At 34.2% G+C, this 17,866-nt stretch overlaps 14 non-coding genes across 14 annotated transcripts; all 14 read left to right on the forward strand.

The window, feature by feature from the left end:
* The first annotated feature begins 1,037 nt into the window (after positions 1 to 1,037).
* LOC112066851 (small nucleolar RNA SNORD113/SNORD114 family) lies at positions 1,038 to 1,112 on the forward strand. The gene has a single exon (XR_002892927.1). It is a non-coding gene; the product is annotated as a small nucleolar RNA SNORD113/SNORD114 family (small nucleolar RNA).
* A 686-nt stretch (positions 1,113 to 1,798) lies between these two features.
* LOC112066871 (small nucleolar RNA SNORD113/SNORD114 family) lies at positions 1,799 to 1,870 on the forward strand. Its single transcript, XR_002892944.1, has one exon. It is a non-coding gene; the product is annotated as a small nucleolar RNA SNORD113/SNORD114 family (small nucleolar RNA).
* A 915-nt stretch (positions 1,871 to 2,785) lies between these two features.
* On the forward strand, positions 2,786 to 2,860 carry LOC112066850 (small nucleolar RNA SNORD113/SNORD114 family). Its single transcript, XR_002892926.1, has one exon. It is a non-coding gene; the product is annotated as a small nucleolar RNA SNORD113/SNORD114 family (small nucleolar RNA).
* A 648-nt stretch (positions 2,861 to 3,508) lies between these two features.
* On the forward strand, positions 3,509 to 3,581 carry LOC112066796 (small nucleolar RNA SNORD113/SNORD114 family). Its single transcript, XR_002892876.1, has one exon. It is a non-coding gene; the product is annotated as a small nucleolar RNA SNORD113/SNORD114 family (small nucleolar RNA).
* A 918-nt stretch (positions 3,582 to 4,499) lies between these two features.
* Positions 4,500 to 4,574, forward strand: LOC112066853 (small nucleolar RNA SNORD113/SNORD114 family). Its single transcript, XR_002892929.1, has one exon. It is a non-coding gene; the product is annotated as a small nucleolar RNA SNORD113/SNORD114 family (small nucleolar RNA).
* Positions 4,575 to 5,458: 884 nt separating this feature from the next.
* Positions 5,459 to 5,533, forward strand: LOC112066876 (small nucleolar RNA SNORD113/SNORD114 family). The gene has a single exon (XR_002892949.1). It is a non-coding gene; the product is annotated as a small nucleolar RNA SNORD113/SNORD114 family (small nucleolar RNA).
* Positions 5,534 to 6,815: 1,282 nt separating this feature from the next.
* Positions 6,816 to 6,888, forward strand: LOC112066872 (small nucleolar RNA SNORD113/SNORD114 family). Its single transcript, XR_002892945.1, has one exon. It is a non-coding gene; the product is annotated as a small nucleolar RNA SNORD113/SNORD114 family (small nucleolar RNA).
* Positions 6,889 to 7,778: 890 nt separating this feature from the next.
* LOC112066881 (small nucleolar RNA SNORD113/SNORD114 family) lies at positions 7,779 to 7,853 on the forward strand. The gene has a single exon (XR_002892954.1). It is a non-coding gene; the product is annotated as a small nucleolar RNA SNORD113/SNORD114 family (small nucleolar RNA).
* A 731-nt stretch (positions 7,854 to 8,584) lies between these two features.
* Positions 8,585 to 8,659, forward strand: LOC112066857 (small nucleolar RNA SNORD113/SNORD114 family). The gene has a single exon (XR_002892932.1). It is a non-coding gene; the product is annotated as a small nucleolar RNA SNORD113/SNORD114 family (small nucleolar RNA).
* A 438-nt stretch (positions 8,660 to 9,097) lies between these two features.
* LOC112066859 (small nucleolar RNA SNORD113/SNORD114 family) lies at positions 9,098 to 9,172 on the forward strand. Its single transcript, XR_002892933.1, has one exon. It is a non-coding gene; the product is annotated as a small nucleolar RNA SNORD113/SNORD114 family (small nucleolar RNA).
* Positions 9,173 to 10,091: 919 nt separating this feature from the next.
* On the forward strand, positions 10,092 to 10,167 carry LOC112066883 (small nucleolar RNA SNORD113/SNORD114 family). The gene has a single exon (XR_002892955.1). It is a non-coding gene; the product is annotated as a small nucleolar RNA SNORD113/SNORD114 family (small nucleolar RNA).
* An 866-nt stretch (positions 10,168 to 11,033) lies between these two features.
* LOC112066879 (small nucleolar RNA SNORD113/SNORD114 family) lies at positions 11,034 to 11,108 on the forward strand. Its single transcript, XR_002892952.1, has one exon. It is a non-coding gene; the product is annotated as a small nucleolar RNA SNORD113/SNORD114 family (small nucleolar RNA).
* Positions 11,109 to 12,286: 1,178 nt separating this feature from the next.
* On the forward strand, positions 12,287 to 12,361 carry LOC112066791 (small nucleolar RNA SNORD113/SNORD114 family). The gene has a single exon (XR_002892872.1). It is a non-coding gene; the product is annotated as a small nucleolar RNA SNORD113/SNORD114 family (small nucleolar RNA).
* Positions 12,362 to 13,415: 1,054 nt separating this feature from the next.
* On the forward strand, positions 13,416 to 13,487 carry LOC112066820 (small nucleolar RNA SNORD113/SNORD114 family). The gene has a single exon (XR_002892899.1). It is a non-coding gene; the product is annotated as a small nucleolar RNA SNORD113/SNORD114 family (small nucleolar RNA).
* The last annotated feature ends 4,379 nt before the right edge of the window (positions 13,488 to 17,866 follow it).

The following is a 17,866-nucleotide window of genomic DNA, read 5'->3' on the forward strand; positions in this document are numbered from 1 at the left end:
CTCCATACTGTTCTCCATAGTGGCTGTATCAATTTACATTATTCCCACCAGCAGTGCAAGAGGGTTCCCTTTTCTCCACACCCTCTCCAGCATTTATTGTTTCTAGAGTTTTTGATGATGGCCAATCTGACCGGTGTGAGATGATATCTCATTGTCGTTTTGATTTGCATTTCTCTAATGATTAATGATGTTGAGCATTCTTTCATGTGTTTGTTGGCGATCTGTATATCTTCTTTGGAGAAATGTCTATTTAGTTCTTCTGCCCATTTTTGGATTGGGTTGTTTGTTTTTTTGTTATTGAGCTGCAAGAGTTGCTTATAAATTTTGGATATTAGTCCTTTGTCAGTTGCTTCGTTTGCAAATATTTTCTCCCATTCTGAGGGTTGTCTTTTGGTCTTGTTTATGGTATCCTTTGCTGTGCAAAAGCTTTTAAGTTTCATTAGGTCCCATTTGTTTATTTTTGTTTTTATTTCCATTTCTCTAGGAGATGGGTCAAAAAGGATCTTGCTGTGATTTATGTCATGGAGTGTTTTGACTGTGTTTTCCTCTAAGAGTTTTATAGTGTCTGGCCTTACATTTAGGTCTTTAATCCATTTTGAGTTTATTTTTGTGTATGGTGTTAGGGAGTGTTCTAATTTCATTCTTTTACATGTAGCTGTCCAGTTTTCCCAGCACCACTTATTGAAGAGGCTGTCTTTTCTCCACTGTATATTCTTGTCTCCTTTATCAAAGATAAGGTGACCATATGTGTGTGGGTTTATCTCTGGGCTTTCTATCATGTTCCATTGATCTATATTTCTGTTAGTTATCTATTTTATACATATTAGTATATACATGTGAATCCCAATCTACCAATTCATCCCCCGCCCCCCCCCCCACGCTTTCCGTCCTTGGTGTCCATATGTTTGTAGAGATTCTTGAACGTCTTATTTTCAAGTTTTTTTGACTCATAGATATTTATTTTACAATTGTTGCTTTATTGATAAGTTAATCGGTAAAGAAATGTAGACGTGAATGAAGAAAAAGTGGGCTGAGCCTGGACCAATGATGACCACTGGTAGCGTATGAGTCATGGATGATGACTACTATGTGTCAAGAACTCTGAGGTCCATCACCACAAGAGATCTAGTCTGTTTCCTCTGTTGGAAATTGCCATATTCACAGATGTTAGTAATATACAAGGATTGTGTTCTTGGTTTTTGTGTTCAAGAACTTTGATTTTATTAGTATAAACAGATAAATGAATCAGTCAATATAAACAAATAAATATGAATAAGTGAAGCACTGTAAATTATGAAAATTAATAAATCCCTAAGAGGCTGAATAGCTGAAATGTGGAGAGCAAAGTCAATGCAGATAAAGTCTCAATTTTTTAAAATCACCTTCTGGGCTTTGTACTTCTTAGCATGGATACATTGGAGCTGATTTAAGGATTCATCTAAGGTCACAAGATGTCTGGTTGTCTCTGTGTTTGTCACATAGAAACAAATGTGAGTTTTTATGGGTAAACACTCTGTATTTGAAAAGTATGAAATATAAACAAAGAATGCCAGACATGGTCCATTGATTAATAATGCAGCATTATATTGATTAATTCCCATATGAAACTTTGAGAGTGATTAATGAAAGAGATATATCAGTGTAGTAAACGATTCTATAGACAGAAGTAAAACTATTCAAGGCCTATGTTCTAGGTTTTTTGTGCTTCATAGGTATTCATTTTATTCCTATTAGAGAATTTGTTGAATTAATTACTAAACAAAGGTAGACGAGGGTGGGGGAAAAAAAAGGCCAAGCCTGGACCAGTGATGACCACTCTTGGCATATGCATCGTGGTTGATGAATACGCGTCTAGAACTCTGAGGTCCAACATAAAAAAAAATCTAGTTTATTGCCTCTGTTGGAAATGATCCTATAGACAGATTTAGGATTTATTTTATAAAGCTCTTGCTCAGGGGTCTTTGTGTTTATGGATTTTGATTCTATTGTAGTAAATGAATCAATAAAGAATCAATGTACAGATGTAAATAAATAAGATGAAGAGGGTGAAGCATCGCCCAATTATGAAGAAATTTAAGGCTAGAGATAATATTAATAAATATGGAAACACCAAGTCAGTTAAGAAATAAATGGTTCAAGGGTGTTTCCTCTAGCTAAGGATGTTATAGATAATATAAATAATGGCCAGTATTTATTCTGGGTTAGTAGAAAGTTCAATGTGGTTTGTTTTCTTAGGAAAAAGTTATATATTGCCCAATTCATATATAACATAATCACTGAAAATTAAATGTAGATACAAAGATCAGTAGAGGAAACATCTCAATCATGTTATCATCTACTCTGCTTTCTATGCTTTAGAATGAATACGCTTTAGCTGATTTAAACATATGTCTTTGTCAACAATCTCTGAATTTGCCTGTACATGGAAACCAACGTGAGTAATAGTCAGTGGTCTCATCTTACTGTGGGTAGTTTGTTTAGGGTATTCTTTGAAATATTAAAAAAAAATATTCACTATAAGAAAAAAATACTAACCATGGTCCAGTGATTAAATTGGAAATGTATGAATCATTCTGTTGATTAATCTATCTTTAGAATAATGAGGGTGATTAATGAAAGAAGTGTACTCAATTAGGCAGTGGTTCTAAAGAAAATTATAAAGATACTGAAGGCTCTTGTCCTTGAGCTTTTGTGACTCATAGATATTTATTTAATTACCATTAGTAAATTGATAATTTAATCACTAAACAGAAGTAGATGGGAGGAAGAAAAAGAGTCGCAAAACTGGACCAATGATGACATCTGGTGGCGTAGGAGTCATATACGATGAATACCACGTGTCTGGAAGTCTGAGGTCCAACACAAAACAAAATCTAGTCTGTTTCCTCTCTTGCAAATCATCCCTATAAACAAGGATATTGTTCTTCTAATTTTGGATCCATGAATTTCTATGTTATTAATATAAATAGATCAAGGATAGAACCAATAAACAAAATATAACTAAATAAAAACAAGAATGAAGCCTTATCAACCATGAGTATATGTGGTGAGGCAAGAAGTACTATTAATATAAATCGAAGAAACTGATGCATATTAATGGATGGGCCAAGGGTGTTCGCTCTTTTTCTAAGGATCATATCATTATATTCATATTTATGCTTATATATGTGTATAAATCATGGAAACTAATAAATATCTTTGTGACTGAGTAAATGAAATGAGGAAAACAAGGACCACTTTAGAGAAAGTCTCCATTTTTTTCTATGATCTGCTCTGCTCCGTACTCCTCAGAATGGACGCACGCTAGTGGATTTAAGCATCTTTCATGGTCACGTGCTCTGTAGACCAATGTGAGTAATGCAGTAAGCAAATTCATGTCTTTGAGAGCTTCTTTTTTTCCTCAGATATTCACTGTATTGTTAGAAGTGTGGAATAGAATTAATATTAGTAATAATGAGTTAATCAATGAACTTATGCAGATGAGAATGAAGAAATAGAGGCCCATGTATGGACCAATGATGATGACTGATATCGTATGAGTCATGGATGATGAAGACTACGTGTCTGAAACTCAGGTTCAGTAAAAAAAGAAATATAATCTGTTGCCTCTATTTGGTATTACACCATAGACAAATATTAGGAAAATAAAAGAGCAATTTTCTTGGTTTGTGTTCATGAATTTTGATTTTACTTTAAAAAATAGCCCAAAGAAATAAGTATAAGTATAAATAAGTTAAGATGAAGAGGTTGAAGCATATTCACTCTTAATATATGTGGTAAGGCAATAGAAACTATTAACATTGATTGAAAATACTGAAGTTCATTAGGAAATGTAAATCGTGCAAATGTCATACCTCTTTGGCTAAGAATGATATAGACAATGAATAACAGTCAAAGTTCTTATTCTATGGTAGTACCAAGTTTGATATTGTTCTTTTTTCTAAGAGAAAAATAAGAACTATGACCTGAATTTATTATATTCCTAAATGACTGACTAGATGAAGGTGGAATGTGTGGATCGATAATGAGTATCTCAATGTTGTTATTATCTCTCCTGCTTTTTATGCCTCTGAATGGATACACTGGAACCTATTTATGTATTTGGCCATAATCAGGACCTCTATGGATGCCCCTGTGTGTAAAAGCATGAAGAGCAATGTGAGCAACAGATTCCTCTCATGGTTTAGGTGGTTTGTATAGGATATTCAGTGTAATACTAAAAATTATTAAATATATTCAAAGATGGCCCAGCATGGCTTAATGCTTATCATGGAACTGACATGAAACTTTGTGTTGATTAATCGATATTTGCCACAATGAGGATGATTATTGAAATACGTATATTCCATGAGGCAAAAGATTCTATAGGCAGAAGTTAGTATTTAAGATCTTGTCCTTGAGTTTTTTGATTCACAGATATTTATTTTATTATTATTAATGAATTAATAAAGTGATCAGTAAACAAATGTAGATGAGAATAAAGAAAAAGAGTCTAAGCTTGGACCATTGATGATGACTGATGGCATATGAGTCATATACGATGAATACTGTGTGTCTGAAACTCTGAGGTCCAGCAAAAGAAATCTAGTCCATTTCCTCTGTTGGAAGTGTTCTTATAGACAGATGTCAGGAATATATAGGGACCTTGTTTTATTCTTTGTGGTTCACGAGTTTTTAAAAATATTATTATAAAATGTTACTGGCTGAATAAACAAGTATATAAGTGACTAAAGATGAAGAGGGTTAAGTACTGTTCATTACTTAAATACATAATAAAGAGAAATAATATTAATGTAAGTTAGAATGGATAATTAACGGATCAAGTGTATTATGCATTTTTGGGTAAGGATGATATAGACAGTGACACGTAATAGTCAATTATTGATCTGAGTCTGTTGCAAGCTTGATGTTTGTTTTATTAAGGAAAAAACAAATAAATATTACCATAAATTAATAAATACCTAAATGACTACGTATATGAATGGTGGAAAGTATGGATCAATGGAGAGAATATCAAACTTTGTATCACCTGCTCTGCTTGGTACTATTCAGAATTGATGCCCCAGCTGATTTCAGCTTCTGCCATGATCAAGATTGTCCTATTGCCTCTGTATTAGAAAGAGACAAAGGTGAGTAATGGTCAAGTTTGTCATCTTAGATTGGGTCATTTGTTTAAAGGTATTCATTGAATTATTAAAAGTATTAAACATAATAAAAAAGTTAACTATGGCCCAATGATAAATATGATATGAAACATTATGTTGAGTCATCAGTATTGTGCACCACTGAGGCTGGTTAATAAAGAGAATCAGTCCATGTGTGAAATAGTTCTATAGACAGATGTTGGGAATATTCAAGGATCCTATTCTTGGATTTTGTGAATTATGTGTTTATTTTATTGTTATTAATAAATTAATGATTTACTTGATAAATGAATGAGGAGAAAGACAGCCAAACCTGAACCAATGAAGACAACTGGTGGTGTATGTGTTGTGGATTGTGAATAATATGTGTCTGGAACTTTGAGGTCCAACACAAAACATAATTCGTCAAATACCTGTGTTGGAAATGATCTTGTAGGCAGATATTAGAAATATACAGAGATCATGTTCTTACCCTGGATTCATTGATTAAATTTATTATTGTTAATGAATGGATGAATGATATTACTGTTAAAGAAGTATCAATAAATAGATAAAGGACCATTAAAGAAATAATAAATAGATAAAAAGAGAGTGAAGCATTGTTCAACTGTGAGCATATGTGGTGAGGCAAGAATTACTATTAATAAAAATTGAAAATATTGATGCCTCTTTAGAAATAAATGTATCAAGAGTGTCACCTCTTTGGCTAAGGATCATATAGATTCATAATTAGAGTCAATTTTATTTTCTAGGTCAGTCTCAAATTTAAGGTTGTTTCTTTTGTTAAGAGAAAAAAATCTAAATTATGAAAAATTAATAACTACCTAAAGGACTGAACGAATATAATGTGGAAAGGAAAAATCCATTAAGACAAGGTCTCAGTTTTATAAATTTATTTTATTTATTTATTTTTGGCTGTGTTGAGTCTTCATTGCTGCGCGTGGGCTTTCTCTAGTTGCGGCGAGTGGGGGCTACTGTTCGTTGTGGTGCACGGGCTTCTCATTGCGGTGGCTTCTCTTGTTGTGAAACACGGGCTCTAGGCGCACAGGCTTTAGTAGTTGTGGCACATGGGCTCAGTAGTTGTGGCTCGTGGGCTCTAGAGCGCAGGCTCAGTAGTTGTGGCACATGGGCTTAGTTGCTCCGTGGCATGTGGGATCTTCCCGGACTAGGGCTCAAACCCGTGTCCCCTGCATTGGCAGGAGGATTCGTAACCACTGCGCCACCAGGGAAGCCCAGTCTCATTTTTAAAACATCATCTACTCTGCTTTATATTCCTCAGAATAGACCAGTCGAGCTGATTGGAAAATTCTTTCATGGTCACGTTCTCTGGTTGTCTCCACGTCTTTGGTGTATAGAGACCAATGTGAGTAATAACGTTCATGTCTTCATTCGAAAGGTTTTTAAAGAAAGTTTACTTATTGGCCATCCATGGTCAATGATAAATATGGGATTATTTCCAATAGTATTTATTAATCAACTTATGGTATTGTAAGAGTAATTAATGAAAGAGATATCAATGTGATAAATGATTCTATGGACAGATGTAAAATAGTCAAGGTTCTTATCCTTTGTTTTTATGTGAATCATAGGGTTTTAAAAATTAATATCAGTGAATAAGAAATTAATTAATGAGCTAATGTAAAGGAGGATGAGCAAAAAGAGGCTGACATGTGGATCGATGATGACTGCTGGTGGAGTATGAGTCATGGATGATGACTACTTCATTCTGGAATCTGAGGTCCAATTAGAAAGAAATATAGTCTGTTGCCTCTGTTTGAAATCCTATAGACTGATTTTAGGAATCTAAAGGGACTGTTTTCTTAGACTATTTTTGTGAATTTTGATTCTTTTATTATAAATGGATCAATTAAAGAATCAGTGTACAAATATAAAACAGTGAGGATGCCGAGCATGAAGCATATGCACTCTTAAGATATGGGGTAAGGCAATAGAAACTGTTAAAATGTGTTGCGAATACTGAATACCATTAAGAAAAATAAGTGGTTCGAGTGCCTTACCTCTTTGGCTCATGCTAATAATAGAGACGTTCTTATTCTGAGTCCATAGCAAGTCTGATATTATTCATTTTTTAAAGAGGAAATTTGTTAAGTATTATCCCAGATTAACATATTACTAAATGATTGACTAAATGTAAGGTGGAGTGCACAGAACAATGGAGATAATGTCTTGATCTTGTTATATCTGTTTTGCTTTGTACTTCTCAGAAAGAGGACCCTGAACTCAGGAGCTCATGGGAGCATCTCTGTGTAGGAGCATTAAGTCCAATGTGAGTAATAATCAAAGTTCTTGTCCTGGTTTGGGTGATTTGTTCAGGGTATCCCTGTAATAATTAAAAATGTATTAAATATAAGAAAAAAGACCAACTATGGTCCAGCGATTAAATTGGAAGTGTCTGAAACATTATGTTGATTAATCTGTTTTTACAACAATGATGATTAATGGAAGAGGTATATTCAATTAGTCAATGATTCTAAAGAAAAATGATAGGGATACTGAAGGCTCTTTTCCTTGCATTTTTGTAATTCACATATATTTACTTAATTTTTATTAGTAGATTGATGAATTAATGTATAAACAACTGTAGAGGAGAATGAAGAAAAAGGGTCCCAACCCCAGACCAGTGATGATGTCTGATGACCTAGGAGTCTTATACGATGAATGCCACATGTCTGGAAGTCTGAGGTCCAACAAAACAAAATCTAATATCTTTTCCTCTCTCGCAAATGATCCTGTGGATCAATGTTAAGAGTTTACAAGGGTAGTGTTCTTGTAATTTTGGATTCATGGATTTATATATTATTAATATAAATCGATCAATGATAAAGCCAATAAACAAAGTACAAATAAATAAAAATGAGGATGATGCTTTGTCCACCTATGAATATACGCGAGAGGCAAGAAATACTATTAATATAAACTGAGGAAACTGATGCATGTTAAGAAATAAATGGACCAACGGTGTTACCTCTTTTCCTAAGGATCATACAGACACTGACCTTGATATGTAATACCTAGTTTTGTAGGCCTGGGTCTGTCTCAGTAGAGGATGTCAATCTTGTTTCATATGTATGTATCTCATATGTACATATATTCGGAAAAATTAATAAATACCTTTGTAAATGAAAAGATGAAATGATGTAAACAAAGACTGATGGATCTTCTTTTGAAAGATCTAAATTTTTAGTCATCTGCCTCATCTTGTACTCCCCAGAATCGACACACTCAAGCTGATTCAAGCATTTTCTGTGGTTTCCTCTGTGTGTTAAGAGCCTAGAGATGGATGTGAGTAAAGGTTAAGTTCTTGTGTTTAAGAAGTTTTTTTTTAAGAGTATTCACTGCACTGTTAAAAGTGTGAAATATAATCCAAAACACCAGTCATAGAAAATGTCCATGAGAATGAAGAAACAGAGGCTCAGGTGTGGACCAGTGATGACCGTTGGTGGAGTATGAGCCATGGACGATGACTACTTTGTGTCTGAAACTCTGAGGTCCAATCAAAAAGGAAATATAGTCTGTTGCCTCTGTTTGAAGTGATATTATTCAAGGATGTTAGGATCGTTTTTCTAAGGGTCATATTATATTTATATTTATGCATATATATGTGTATAAATTATGGAAAATAATAAATACTTTCATGTCTGAGTAAACAAAATGAAGAAAACCGGGACCAATTCAGAGAACGTCTCAAATTTTTTTTTTCTGCTCTGCTCTGTACTCCTCAGAATGGACGCATGCTGGTGGCTTTAAGCATCTTGCACGGTCCTGTGCTCTATAGACCAATGTGAGTAATACTGTAATTAAATTCATGTCTTTGAGAGCTTTTTTCCCTCAAGTATTCACTATATTGTAAAAGTGTGAAATATAATATCAGTCACTTAATGAATTAATCAATGAACTATGCCGATGAGAATAAAGAAATAGAGGCCCATATATGGACCAGTGATGATGACTGATATCGTATGAGTCATGGATGGTGAATACTATGTGTCTGAAACTCTGAGGTCCAGTAAAAAAAGAAGTATAATTTGTCACCTGTATTTGACATGCTATTACTGACAAGTATTAGGAAAATAAAAGAACGATTTTCTTGGTTTGTGTTTATGAGTCTTTGACTTTATTGATACTATAAAAATTAGCCCAAAGAAATAATCAATATACAAGTGTAAATAAGTTAAGATGAAGAGGCTGAAGCATATTCACTCTTAATATATGTGGTGAGTCAATAAAAACTATTAACATTGATTGAAAATACTGAAGTTCATTAGGAAATGTAAGTGGCCCAAATGTCTGACCTCTTTGGTTGAGAATAATACAGACAGTAAATAACCATCAAAGTTCTTATTCTTGGTCTGTGTCAAGCTTGATGCTGTTTTGTTTGCTAAGAATAAATTAATAAACATGACCCCAATGTACTGTTTTCCTAAGTAAGTGACCATGTGAAAGTTGAAATGTATGTATCAGTGGAGTGTCTCTCAATGTTCTTATCATCTTCTCTGCTTTGTATTCCTCAGAATGGATGCACCTGAATTGGTTAATCATTGACCATGATCAGGAGCTCTGCTGGTTGTCCTGTGTATAAGTACATGTGGTCCATGTAAGTAATTGTCAAATTCTTCTCTTGGTTTGGGTGTTTGTTTATTCGCTGTGACAATAAAAAATAGCATTAAATGTATTCAAAGAAAGCTAGTCATGGTCTATGGATAAATATAGAATTGACATGAGATGTTATGTTGCTTAATAGGTATTTGCCTCAATGAAGATTATTAATGAAAGAAGAATATTCAATGAGGCAAATGATTCTATAGATAAATATTAAGGATATTAAGGATCTAGTCCTTGAGTATTTGTGATTCACAGATATTTATTTTATTATTACTGATGAATTGATCAGTAAATATAGATCAGAATGAAGAAAGAGTCCAGTCGTGGACCGATGATGATGGCTAGTGATGTATGAGTTGTATAGGATGAGTACTTGTGTGTCTGAAACTCTGAGGTCCAGCACAAAGAAATCCAGCCCATTCCTTCTGTTTAAAGTGATTCTATAGACAGATGTCAGGAATATACAAAGATATTGTTCTTGATCTTTGTGTCTGTGAATTTTACAAAACCTTATTCTAAAAGAATAAATGGCAGAATAAATAAACAAATGTGTAAGTAAAAATGAAGAGGCTGAAGTATTGTTCACCTTTAAAATGTATAGTAAAGAAAATAATACTAATATAAATCGAAATCAATATTAAATGGATCAAGTGTATTACATGTTTGACTAAGGATGGTATAGACAGTGATATGTACAGTTTCTGATCTGAGTTAGTTACAACTTTGGTGCTGAATTTGTTAAGAGGAAAATACATAAATATTACCATAATCAATAAATACCTAAATGACTATGTATATGGATGGTGGAGACAATGAATCAATGGAGAGAATGTCTCCATCTTTTTATTTTCTTCTCTGCTTGGTACTATTCAGAATGGATCCTCCAAGCTGATTAAGATTGGCATGTTGCCTCCGTGTCAGGAAAGAGACAAAGGTGAGTAACGGTCAAAGGTCAAAGTTCTTGTCTTGGTTTGGGTTATTTGTTTAAAGGTTTCACAGTATTATTTAAAAAAGTAATAAATATAATAAAAATGAACTATGTCCAAATTTAAAAATCATATGAAATATTATGTTATTTAATCAACATTGAAATTCACTGATCAAAGAGATAAAGTCTACATGGGATATGGCTCTATGTACTATGCTTGGGATATGCAAATATCTTGCTCTTTGGTTTTGGAATGATGTATTCATTATATTATGATCAGTGAATTAATTTGATTTATTTAATACAGATGCAGAAATGAATGAAGAAAAAGAGAAACATATACCGGTGATGACAGCTGGTGGCTTATGAGTTATAAACAATGAATACTATGTGTCTGGAACTCCGGGGTCCAACACAAAACATAATTAGTTGAATCTCTCTTTTGGAAATGATCCAGTAGACCAGCGGTCCCCAACATTTTTGGCACCAGGGACCGGTTTCATGGAAGACAATTTTTCCACGGATGGCGTGGAGGGAGATGGTTCACGTGGCAATGCGAGGGATGGAGAGCGATGGGGAGCGGCAGACAAAGCTTCGCTCGCTTGCCCGCTGCTCACTTCCTGCTGTGCAGCCCGGTTCCTAACAGGCCTTGGACCAGTACCGGTCCACAGTCCGGGGGTTGGAGACCCCTGCTGTAGACAGATGTCAGAAATATACAAATATCGTGTTCTTATTTTGAGTTCATAGATTTAGATTTATTATTACTAATGGATTGACGGTAGAATAAAATAGAAGTAAATAGATAAAGAATAATGTTAAGCATTGTCCAACTATGAACATATGTGGTGAGGCAAGAAATATTGCTAATAAAAATTGAAGAAGACACTGATGCCTCCTAAGAAATAAATGAATCAAGAATGTTATCTCTGTGGCTAAGAATCATGTAGGCTGATAAATAAGAGTCAGTTTTATTTACTGGATCAGTTTCAAGTTTGAGAGAGTTTCTTTTGTTAAGAGAAAAAATAATCTATATCATGAAAAATATATAAATACCTAAATGACTGAGTAAATGAATGGTGGAAAGCAGGGATCAATGGAAATAAGGTCTCAATTATCTTCATCATCTACTCTGCTCTGTAGGCCTCAGAATGGACACACCTGAGCTGATTTAAGCATCTTCCATGGGTACCAGGTCTATGGTTGCACCTGTGTGTTAGGAGCATACAGACCAATGTGAGTAATAGTCAAAATTCTTGTCTTATTTTAGTGTTTTTTAAAAAAGAATATTCACTGTATCATTATGAAGTATTGATGTGAAGTATAATTGCATAAGGCTAACTATAGCCCAGTGACAAATATGCAATTGATTATATAAATATGGGGTTGATTATATTGATTAATGTATATAGGAAAATCAGAATAATAAATGAGAGAGATATATTGATGTGAGAATTATCCTATATACAGTTTAGGGCTATCAAGGCTCTTCTTGGGTTTCTGTGAATAATAGGGTTTAAAAATTATTATTAGTGAATTAATGAATTAATCAATGGACAATGTACAAACGATTGAAGAAAAGGAGGGGCAATACTGGATCGATGATGACTATTGGTGTAGTGATGTATGTCATGTATGATGAATATGTGTCTGGAACTCTGAGGTCCGATGCAAATGGAAACTAGTCCATTGCCCTGTGTGAAGTGATCCTATAGACAGATGCCATGAATATCCAAGAATCTCATTTTTGGTTTACGTTCATGCATTCTCTATTTTTATAGTCAGATCAATGAAATAATTGATAAGTACATACATAAATAAAGATGAAGGTCATTAAGCATTGTCCAGTTATAAAAATATGTAGCAAGACAAGAAATACTATTAACATATTTTGAAAATACTTCTATTTATTAGGAAACAAATAATACAAGGTGTTACCTCTGGCTAAGGATTTTATAGGCAGTGTGAAGTAGTTAATAGGCAATGTCTATATTCTGTGTCAGTGGCAAGATCGTTATTGTTTGTTTACTTAGGAGACATTAAGTAAACATTTTCCCAAGTTGCTAATTTCCTAAATAACTCACTAAATGAAAGGTGAAATACAAGGACCAATGTTGATTAGGTCTTAGCCTTTTAAAATCATCTCCTCTGCTCTGTACTACTCAGAATGGACCCCCTCAAGCTGGCTTAACGATTCTTCCATGATCACAAGTTCTATGGTTTAGAGCATGGTGACCAATGTGAGTAATAGTCAAAGTTATTGCCTCGGTTTGGTTGTTTGTTTAAGGGTATTCATTGTATTATTTAAAAATGTGAAATATAATCAGTGAATGCCAACCCTGGTCCCCAAATGCAATTAATATGAAGCATTATGTTTATTAATCCAAATCAAAACATTGAGGTCAATTAATGGAAGAGATGGTTTGCTGAGGGAAATAATTCTACAGACAGATGTTAGCGATTAGTCCATGCTAACCTTGGACTAACAATAAGTAAAGTTAGACGTGAAAATGAAGCAATTATGATGACTAATCCGTACATTCAACACAAGGCCGATTAACAAAAGAGATCTGGACTTTTCACTCTGTAGAAAGTGATTCTACATACAGATGTTAGGGATATTAAAACTACTTTAAAAATTTATGAGTATATGTTTCTCATTATGAATTAACGATTTACCTCTAAACAAAATTATAATTGAATGAAAAAAAGAGGATGAAGTCTGAAGTAATATTGAGGACTGGTGGCATATGAGTCAAGGATGAGCAATGCTTACCTAGAACTCCGAAGTCCAAAGCAAAAAGAAATCTAATCCATTCTTCTGATATAAATGAGCCTATAAAGACTTGTTAAGGATATCCAAGGATCTTATTTTTGGGCTTTTGAGTTTCATAGATATTGATTGCTTATTAAAAATTAATCAATACAATAATAACTAAACAAATGTATGAATAAATGAAGGAAAAATAGGGCCAAATCTGGAATAACTATAGAGTATGTGATAAACATCATTGCCAATCTATTTCTAAGGAACCGAAGTCTATTAAAAATATGTAGAGGCTTTTATATCATGAGACCCAGAGAGAGATGTTTGTAATTGTTGATATTTATGTTCTGGGTTATCTTTGGGCTGCAGGCCTTTTTTTTTTAAATTAAGAAATGGGAAAAAAAGTTTATATAATTGAACCCCCTTACTACATTAAAGAGGGCTTAACATGAACCAGAGACAAAAATGTGTCATATGACAAGTTATGATCAAGCCCTTGGCTTCAGTGTTCCATTGGTAATCATTCCACAGTGTATATGTAAATCAAATCTTCATGTTGTACATTTTAAATATATGCAAACTATGTTTGTCAATTACTCCTAAATAAAGTTGGGAATAAAAAGTATATAGTCCCTTGATGCTTAATGATAGTGAGGGGCTGGATGCAGTTACTATTAATGAGTGTTATTGAATTGAGTTTGTATACAAGGATACTGATCTTAGTATTATAAATTAATAAATAAGTTAATACCTTAATAAGATCAAAGGGGACAAAGCACCTGGCCAGTGATGAATATATGATGAAACATGATTCATCAGTTTTACTCCTGTTGTGTCCCTCTTGAGAAAAAAGAATCTTAGCTCTGGCCAGTTTGAATAAGGGGGATTAGACAGATATACACAATAGGCATTTGTCTCTTGGTTTCTGGGAAGTTAAACATTTTGCATTTTGTTTACGACATGAATAGTTTGTCAAATTCTTTCACGCATTAAAGAATGGATGAATGAAAATTAAAGCTATTAATAAATAGCTACCGACAGATAAATTCAAAGAAGACCAAATATGGATATGCAATGTGGCAAGTTTTATGAAGTCATCGAATTCAGTAAAATTTTTTAAAAGTTTGAGGGTTTTACATTCACTTTCACAGCTACTTATCATTCCATATTAGGTTTGCACCACAGTTTATAAACATTCCTCTGTGGAAAAGATCGAAGCTGTGAATTGAGTGAAGGAACCCACAGGAAAAGGTAAGATATTTACGGTGTTTGGATGTGGAGTGGTTGGTGGGCCCATGGTGGTTCTTTCTTACATCTTTAAAGAATGCAGAAGTTAAATGAAAACTAGTCAAGCACGGATCCATGATGTAAATGGAATGCAGCCTGAATGTGTCTTGTGATTAATTCGTTTCTGCATCACTGAAGTTCATTTCAAAAGGAGATTTGATATATCTGTGGGAATAAGTGTATAGCTAGATTTCAGTAATTTTCAAGCATCTAATTCTGGGGTTTAAATGGATCATGGGGACTTATTACATTATTCTAAGGGAATAAATTAAAGAATCAATAGACGGATAGATAGATAGATAGATAGATGATAGGTAGATAGATAAAGAGAGTAAAGCTGAGTTAATTAAGAAAAAATGTTGTGAGACAGAAATTTTTGTTCATATAATTCTGAAGCATGGCAGTGCATTAAGAAACCAGTAGATCAAGGGTTTTACCTCTCTGGGATAGGTTAATAATAGAGCAGTGTCCTTGAGTGAGAATCAGAGTCACCCGAAGGGCTTGTTAAACGACAGATTGCTGGTCCCACTCTCAGCATTTCTGATTCAGTAAAATTAGTGTAGGCTCCGCTAATCTGCATTCCTAACACGTCCCCAAGTTCTGCTAATGCTGCCTATCAGGAAACAACGTTTCGAGAATCACCGATAAAGTCAAATATATGTCGTAATAGTTAGTGCTGTTGCTGTGTGTCAGTGATGAGTTCCAGGTTGCTTATTTTTAAAGAAATAACAAACACATTAATTAATAAACATCTAAAAGTCTAAGTAAACGAAAGGGGAAAAGCATGGTCCAATGGAGAAAATGTCTCATTCTTTTAACATCATCTTTGTACTCTACAAAATGGGTGCACCTGAACTGACTTAAGCTTTCTGAAAAGACCAAGATCTGTAGGCTGCCAGTATGTTTACGAATGTATATTTAAAATGAGTACGTGGCTACATACATGAACAAAATCAAACAAGGACAGGCCTATACTAAGGATGAGGAACCAAAGTTTATGATTAATTTGATTATGATTAATTTGATCACTTGGGATGATTTTAAAAACAGGTTGAGTCCATGTCATTCATTTTATAGCTCTTTAAATTTGTTTTAGGTTTTCCCTACACATTCCTTAATTGATAACGATGTAAGCTATTTGCATTTTGAGGACGGAGCACATAGGAGATGTAAGTACTAGTCAGTATTGTAGTGCTTATGGTGGGTTCATGCTATATATAGAAATAATATATAAATTATATGAAGAAAAGGCCAACTATGGACCGATTCTGAACTATACTTTATGACGAAAACATCTACGAGCTACTGAGGTCCATTACAAAAAAATATTAAGTGTTTGCATTTGTGGGAATGAGCCCATGGATAGATTTCAGTAATATTCAAGGATCGTATTCTCAGTCTTTGGTGCTTCATGGATTTTGATTTTATTAAGTGAATAAATGAAAGAATAAACAGATATGTCAGTGTATAAAGATGAAAAGGGTGAAGCGTATCAAACTATGAAAATATGTGGTGAAGTATGAATTACTATTAATATAACTTAGAACCATGAGAGTTCATTAAGTGATAAATGGATCAAGCAGGTTACACTTTGGAGTAAGGATGATATAGATAGTTATATGTATTAGTCTGTCTTCTTGCTTTGAGTCAGTCATGAGTTTGAGTAGTTTGTTTACTTTAAAGAAAAAGAAGTATATCACACTATAAAATAATAAATACTTAAATATTAAGAAAATGAAATGAGAAAGCCATGTATTAATGGGAAGAATGTCTCAGTATTTTATTATCTGCATTGCTTATACTCAGAATGAATGAACTGAACTGATGTAAGCCTTTTGCCATGGCTGTGAATTCTGTATTAGGAGCAAAGAGACCAATGTGAGTAATAATCAAAGCTCTTATCTTGGTGTGGGTGGCTTGTTTAAGAATATTCACTGTTTTGTTAAAAACATGTATTAAGTATAATCTAAGAAGTTAGCCATGGCCCACTATGGGTTTCATATGTCACATACGTCCCTTAATGAATAGGTGCAAACTAAGATTGATTAATGAAAGATATAGTTGCTGAGGGAAATTATTCTATGTACAGATGTGAGGGATACTTGAAACTCTTGTTCTTGAGTTTTTGTGCTTCATGTAAATTTATTTTATTATTATTAGGCAATTAAAAATTAAAAATCAACGAGTGTGCAAATGAACGAGGAGAAAGAGGGAAAATCCTGGACCGATAAGGGACCACTGGTGGGATATGAATCACGGGTGATGGATGATATGTATCTGGCTCTGAGGTACTGTACAGAAAGAGATCTAGTCTATGGTCTCTGTTGGAAGTGATCCTCAAGACAGACTAGGAATGCACTAAAGTCTGTTCCTGGACTTTTGTGATTCATGAATTTTGATGGTATTATTGCTACAAAAAAATCAATAACAAAATCTATACAATTACGTAAATAAAGATGGAAGGGTGAAGTACTGTCCAGGTATATGAGACAAGAAATACTATTAATTTAATTTGGAAATATGAGTATCCATTAAGATATAATTGGATCAACACTATATAAAAGTTAGTTATTAAATTCTGGAAAGTAATTTAATTAATTAATTAATTAATTAACATCTTTATTGGAGTATAATTGCTTTACAGTGGTGTTAGTTTCTGCTTTATAACAAAGTGAATCAGTTATACATATACATATGTCCCCATATCTCTTCCCTCTTGCGTCTGCCTCCCTCCCACCCCCCTAGGTGGTCACAGAGCACCGAGCTGATCTCCCTGTGCTATGCGGCTGCTTCCCACTAGCTATCTATTTTACATTTGGTAGTGTATATATGTCCATGCCACTCTCTCATTTTGTGCCAGCCCACCCTTCCCCCTCCCCGTATCCTCAAGTCCATTCTCTAGTAGGTCTGCGCCTTTATTCCCGTCTTGCCCATAGGTTCTTCATGACCATTTTTTTTTTTTTTTGTGGTACGTGGGCCTCTCACTGTTGTGGCCTCTCCCCGTTGCAGAGCACAGGCTCCGGACACGCAGGCTCAGCGGCCATGGCTCACGGGCCCAGCCGCTCCACGGCATGTGGGATCTTCCCGGACCGGGGCACGAACCCGTGTCCCCTGCATCGG

The sequence above is a fragment of the Physeter macrocephalus genome, chromosome 11 (assembly GCF_002837175.3).
Source record: "Physeter macrocephalus isolate SW-GA chromosome 11, ASM283717v5, whole genome shotgun sequence".
NCBI lineage: Eukaryota > Metazoa > Chordata > Mammalia > Artiodactyla > Physeteridae > Physeter > Physeter macrocephalus.